Genomic DNA, 7,239 nt, shown 5'->3' on the forward strand with positions numbered 1-7,239 from the left:
TTAGGTATTGTGAGGTAAGCACGTTTTGTGGATATTTTGGCAATGTTTAATTCTTTGATTTCGGTGATGGTTAGGTTCAGATGGGTGAGGTTTGGTAGGATAAGAACTTTTTGTGGATATTTTGGCAATGTCGAATTCTCTGACTTCGGTGATGGTGAGGTTAGGTTGGGTTAGGTATTGTGAGGTAAGCACGTTTTGTGGATTATTTATCAATGTCCAATTTTTTGATTTCGGTGATGGTTAGGTTCAGATGGGTGAGGTTTTGTAGGATAAGAACTTTTTGTGGAGATTTTGGCAATGTCGAATTCTCTGACTTCGGTGATGGTTAGGTTAGGTTGGGTTAGGTATTGTGAGGTAAGCACGTTTTGTGGATTATTAATCAATGTCCAATTCTTTGATTTCGGTGATGGTTAGGTTCAGATGGGTGAGGTTTTGTAGGATAAGAACTTTTTGTGGATATTTTGGCAATGTCGAATTCTCTGACTTCGGTGATGGTTAGGTTAGGTTGGATAAGGTATAGTGAGGTAAGCACGTTTTGTGGATATTTTGGCAATGTCCATTTCTTCGATTTCAGTGATGGTTAGGTTCAGATGGGTGAGGTTTGGTGGGGTATGAACTTTTTGTGGATATTTTGGCAATGTTGAATTCTCTGACTTCAGTGATGGTTAGGTTAAGTTGGGTTAGGTATTGTGAGGTAAGCACGTTTTGTGGATATTTTATTATTGTCCAATTCTTTGATTTCGGTGATGGTTAGGTTCAGATAAGTGAGGTTTGGTAGGATAAGAACTCTTAATGGATATTTTGGCAATGTCGAATTCTCTGACTTCGGTGATGATTAGGTTAGGTTGGTTTAGGTATTGTGAGGTAAGCACGTTTTGTGGATATTTTCGCAATGTCCAATTCTTTGATTTCGGTGATGGTTAGGTACAGATGGGTGAGGTTCTGTAGGATAAGAACTTTTTGTGGATATTTTGGCAATGTCGAATTCTCTGACTTCGGTGATGGTTAGGTTAGGTTGGATAAGGTATAGTGAGGTAAGCACGTTTTGTGGATATTTTGGCAATGTCCAATTCTTTGATTTCGGTGATGGTTAGGTTCAGATGGGTGAAATTTGGTAGGATAAAAACTTTTTGTGGATATTTTGGCAATGTCGAATTCTCTGACTTCGGTGATGGTTAGGTTAGGTTGGGTTAGGTATTGTGAGGTAAGCACGTTTTGTGGATATTTTGTCAAGCCTAATTCTTTGATTTCGGTGATGGTTAGGTTCAGATGGGTGAGGTTTGGTAGGATAAGAACTTTTTGTGGATATTTTGGCATTGTCGAATTCTCTGACTTCGGTGATGGTTAGGTTAGGTTGGGTTAGGTATAGTGAGGTAAGCACGTTTTGTGGATATTTTGGCAATGTCCAATTCTTTGATTTCGGTGATGGTTAGGTTCAGATGGGTGAAATTTGGTAGGATAAAAACTTTTTGTGGATATTTTGGCAATGTCGAATTCTCTGACTTCGGTGATGGTTAGGTTAGGTTGGTTTAGGTATTGTGAAGTAAGCACGTTTTGTGGATATTTTCGCAATGTCCAATTCTTTGATTTCGGTGATGGTTAGGTTCAGATGGGTAAGGTTTGGTAAAATAAGAACTTTTTGTGGATATTTTGGCAATGTCGAATTCTCTGACTTCGGTGATGGTTAGGTTAGGTTGGGTTAGGTATTGTGAAGTAAGCACGTTTTGTGGATATTTTATCATTGTCTAATTCTTTGATTTCGGTGTCGGTTAGGTTCAGATAAGTGAGGTTTGGTAGGATTAGAACTTTTTGTGGATATTTTGGCAATGTCGAATTCTCTCACTTCGGTGATGGTTAGGTTAGGTTGGGTTAAGTATTGTGAGGTAAGCACGTTTTGTGGATATTTTGGCAAGCCTAATTTTTTAATTTCGGTGATGGTTAGGTTCAGATGGGTGAGGTTTGGTAGGATAAGAACTTTTTGTGGATATTTTGGCATTGTCGAATTCTCTGACTTCGGTGATGGTTAGGTTAGGTTGGGTTAGGTACTGTGAGGTAAGCTTGTTTTGTAGATATTTTGGCAATGTCTAATTCTTTAATTTCGTTGATGGTTAGGCTCAGATGGGTGAGGTTTGGTAGGATAAGAACTTTTTGTGGATATTTTGGCAATGTCGAATTCTCTGACTTCGGTGATGGTAAGGTTAGGTTGGGTTAGGTATTGTGAGGTAAGCACGTTTTGTGGATATTTTGGCAATGTCCATTTCTTCGATTTCGGTGATGGTTAGGTTCAGATGAGCGAGGTTTGGTGGGGTATGAACTTTTTGTGGATATTTTGGCAATGTCGAATTCTCTGACTTCGGTGATGGTTAGGTTAGGTTGGGTTAGGTATTGTGAGGTAAGCACGTTTTGAGGATTATTTATCAATATCCAATTCTTTGATTTCGGTGATGGTTAGGTTCAAATGGGTGAGGTTTTGTAGGATAAGAACTTTTTGTGGATATTTTGGCAATGTCGAATTCTCTGACTTCGGTGATGGTTAGGTTAGGTTGGGTTAGGTAATGTGAGGTAAGCACGTTTTGTGGATATTTTGTCAAGCCTAATTCTTTGATTTCGGTGATGGTTAGGTTCAGATGGGTGAGGTTTGGTGGGGTATGAACTTTTTGTGGATATTTTGGCAATGTTGAATTCTCTGACTTCAGTGATGGTTAGGTTAAGTTGGGTTAGGTATTGTGAGGTAAGCACGTTTTGTGGATATTTTATCATTGTCCAATTCTTTGATTTCGGTGATGGTTAGGTTCAGATGGGTGAGGTTTTGTAGGATAAGAACTTTTTGTGGATATTTTGGCAATGTCGAATTCTCTGACTTCGGTGATGGTTAGGTTAGGTTGGGTTAGGTATTGTGAGGTAAGCACGTTTTGTGGATATTTTATCATTGTCCAATTCGTTGATTTCGGTGATGGTTAGGTTCAGATGGGTGAGGTTTGGTAGGATAAGAACTTTTTGTGGATATTTTGGCAATGTCGAATTCTCTGACTTCGGTGATGGTTAGGTTAGGTTGGGTTAGGTATTGTGAGGTAAACACGTTTTGTGGATTATTTATCAATATCCAATTCTTTGATTTCGGTGATGGTTAGGTTCAGATGGGTGAGGTTTTGTAGGATAAGAACTTTTTGTGGATATTTTGGCAATGTCGAATTCTCTGACTTCGGTGATGGTTAGGTTAGGTTGGGTTAGGTATTGTGAGGTAAGCACGTTTTGTGGATATTTTGTCAAGCCTAATTCTTTGATTTCGGTGATGGTTAGGTTCAGATGGGTGAGGTTTGGTAGGATAAGAACTTTTTGTGGATATTTTGGCATTGTCGAATTCTCTGACTTCGGTGATGGTAAGGTTAGGTTGGGTTAGGTATTGTGAGGTAAGCACGTTTTGTGGATATTTTGTCAAGCCTAATTCTTTGATTTCGGTGATGGTTAGGTTTAGATGGGTGAGGTTTGGTAGGATAAGAACTTTTTGTGGATATTTTGGCATTGTCGAATTCTCTGACTTCGGTGATGGTTAGGTTAGGTTGGGTTAGGTACTGTGAGGTAAGCATGTTTTGTAGATATTTTGGCAATGTCTAATTCTTTAATTTCGTTGATGGTTAGGCTCAGATTGGTGAGGTTTGGTAGGATAAGAACTTTTTGTGGATATTTTGGCAATGTCGAATTCTCTAACTTCGGTGATGGTTAGGTTAGGTTGGATAAAGTATAGTGAGGAAAGCTCGTTTTGTGGATATTTTGGCAATGTCCATTAATTCGATTTCGGTGATGGTTAGGTTCAGATGCTTAGGTTTGGTGGGGTATTAATTTTTTTTGGATATTTTGGCAATGTTGGATTCTCTGACTTTGGTGATGGTTAGGTTAGGTTGGGTTAGGTATTGTGAGGTAAGTACGTTTTGTGGATATTTTGGCAATGTCTAATTCTTTGATTTCGGTGATGGTTAGGTTCAGATGGGTGAGGTTTGGTAGGATAAGAACTTTTTGTGGATATTTTGGCAATGTCGAATTCTCGGCTTCGGTGATGTTTAGGTTATGTTGGGTTAGGTATTGTGAAGTAAGCACGTTTTGTGGATATTTTATCATTGTCTAATTCTTTGATTTCGGTGATGGTTAGATTCAGATAAGTGAGGTTTGGTAGGATAAGAACTTTTTGTGGATATTTTGGCAATGTCGAATTCTCTGACTTCGGTGATGGTAAGGTTAGGTAGGGTTAAGTATTGTGAGGTAAGCACGTTTTGTGGATATTTTGGCAAGCTTATTCTTTAATTTCGGTGATGGTTAGGTTCAGATGGGTGAGGTTTGGTAGGATAAGAACTTTTTGTGGATATTTTGGCATTGTCGAATTCTCTGACTTCGGTGATGGTTAGGTTAGGTTGGGTTAGGTACTCTGAGGTAAGCATGTTTTGTAGATATTTTGGCAATGTCTAATTCTTTAATTTCGTTGATGGTTAGGCTCAGATGGGTAAGGTTTGGTAGGATAAGAACTTTTTGTGGATATTTTGGCAATATCGATTTCTCTGACTTCGGTAATGGTTAGGTTAGGTTGGGTTAGGTATTGTGAGGTAAGCACGTTTTGTGGATATTTTGTCAAGCCTAATTCTTTGATTTCGGTGATGGTTAGGTTCAGATGGGTGAGGTTTGGTAGGATAAGAATTTTTTGTGGATATTTTGGCAATGTCGAATTCTCTGACTTCGGTGATGGTTAGGTTAGGTCGGGTTAGGTATTGTGAGGTAAGCACGTTTTGTGGATTATTTATCAATGTCCATTTCTTTGATTTCGGTGATGGTTAGGTTCAGATGGGTGAGGTTTTGTAGGATAAGAACTTTATGTGGATATTTTGGCAATGTCGAATTCTCTGACTTCGGTGATGGTTAGGTGAGGTTAGGTTTTGTATTGTGAGGTAAGCACGTTTTGTGGATATTTTGGCAATGTCGAATTCTTTGATTTCGGTGAAGGTTAGGTTCATATGGGTGAGGTTTGGTAGGATAAGAACTTTTTGTGGATATTTTGGCAATGTCAAATTCTCTGACTTCGGTGATGGTTAGGTTAGGTTGGGTTAGGTATTGTGAGGTAAACACGTTTTGTGGATTATTTATCAATATCCAATTCTTTGATTTCGGTGATGGTTAGGTTCAGATGGGTGAGGTTTGGTGGGGTATTAACTTTTTTTGGATATTTTGGCAATGTTGGATTCTCTGACTTCGGTGATGGTTAGGTTAGGTTGGGTTAGGTATTGTGAGGTAAGCACGTTTTGTGGATATTTTGGCAATGTTTAATTCTTTGATTTCGGTGATGGTTAGGTTCAGATGGGTGAGGTTTGGTAGGATAAGAACTTTTTGTGGATATTTTTGAAATGTCGAATTCTCTGACTTCGGTGATGGTGAGGTTAGGTTGGGTTAGGTATTGTGAGGTAAGCACGTTTTGTGGATTATTTATCAATGTCCAATTTTTTGATTTCGGTGATGGTTAGGTTCAGATGGGTGAGGTTTGGTAGGACAAGAACTTTTTGTGGATATTTTGGCAATGTCGAATTCTCTGACTTCGGTGATGGTTAGGTTAGGTTGGGTTAGGTATTGTGAGGTAAACACGTTTTGTGGATTATTTATCAATATCCAATTCTTTGATTTCGGTGATGGTTAGGTTCAGATGGGTGAGGTTTGGTGGGGTATTAACTTTTTTTGGATATTTTGGCAATGTTGGATTCTCTGACTTCGGTGATGGTTAGGTTAGGTTGGGTTAGGTATTGTGAGGTAAGCACGTTTTGTGGATATTTTGGCAATGTTTAATTCTTTGATTTCGGTGATGGTTAGGTTCAGATGGGTGAGGTTTGGTAGGATAAGAACTTTTTGTGGATATTTTGGCAATGTCGAATTCTCTGACTTCGGTGATGGTTAGGTTAGGTTGGGTTAGGTACTGTGAGGTAAGCATGTTTTGTAGATATTTTGGCAATGTCTAATTCTTTAATTTCGTTGATGGTTAGGCTCAGATTGGTGAGGTTTGGTAGGATAAGAACTTTTTGTGGATATTTTGGCAATGTCGAATTCTCTGACTTCGGTGATGGTTAGGTTAGGTTGGATAAAGTATAGTGAGGAAAGCTCGTTTTGTGGATATTTTGGCAATGTCCATTAATTCGATTTCGGTGATGGTTAGGTTCAGATGCTTAGGTTTGGTGGGGTATTAATTTTTTTTGGATATTTTGGCAATGTTGGATTCTCTGACTTTGGTGATGGTTAGGTTAGGTTAGGTTAGGTATTGTGAGGTAAGTACGTTTTGTGGATATTTTGGCAATGTCTAATTCTTTGATTTCGGTGATGGTTAGGTTCAGATGGGTGAGGTTTGGTAGGATAAGAACTTTTTGTGGATATTTTGGCAATGTCGAATTCTCTGACTTCGGTGATGTTTAGGTTATGTTGGGTTAGGTATTGTGAAGTAAGCACGTTTTGTGGATATTTTATCATTGTCTAATTCTTTGATTTCGGTGATGGTTAGATTCAGATAAGTGAGGTTTGGTAGGATAAGAACTTTTTGTGGATATTTTGGCAATGTCGAATTCTCTGACTTCGGTGATGGTAAGGTTAGGTAGGGTTAAGTATTGTGAGGTAAGCACGTTTTGTGGATATTTTGGCAAGCCTAATTCTTTAATTTCGGTGATGGTTAGGTTCAGATGGGTGAGGTTTGGTAGGATAAGAACTTTTTGTGGATATTTTGGCATTGTCGAATTCTCTGACTTCGGTGATGGTTAGGTTAGGTTGGGTTAGTTACTCTGAGGTAAGCATGTTTTGTAGATATTTTGGCAATGTCTAATTCTTTAATTTCGTTGATGGTTAGGCTCAGATGGGTGAGGTTTGGTAGGATAAGAACTTTTTGTGGATATTTTGGCAATATCGATTTCTCTGACTTCGGTGATGGTTAGGTTAGGTTGGGTTAGGTATTGTGAGGTAAGCACGTTTTGTGGATATTTTGTCAAGCCTAATTCTTTGATTTCGGTGATGGTTAGGTTCAGATGGGTGAGGTTTGGTAGGATAAGAACTTTTTGTGGATATTTTGGCAATGTCGAATTCTCTGACTTCGGTGATGGTTAGGTTAGGTTGGATAAGGTATAGTGAGGTAAGCACGTTTTGTGGATATTTTGGCAATGTCCAATTCTTTGATTTCGGTGATGGTTAGGTTCAGATGGGTGAAATTTGGTAGGATAAGAACTTTTT

Source organism: Arctopsyche grandis, unplaced genomic scaffold, assembly GCF_051622035.1.
Source record: "Arctopsyche grandis isolate Sample6627 unplaced genomic scaffold, ASM5162203v2 HiC_scaffold_40, whole genome shotgun sequence".
Lineage (NCBI taxonomy): Eukaryota > Metazoa > Arthropoda > Insecta > Trichoptera > Hydropsychidae > Arctopsyche > Arctopsyche grandis.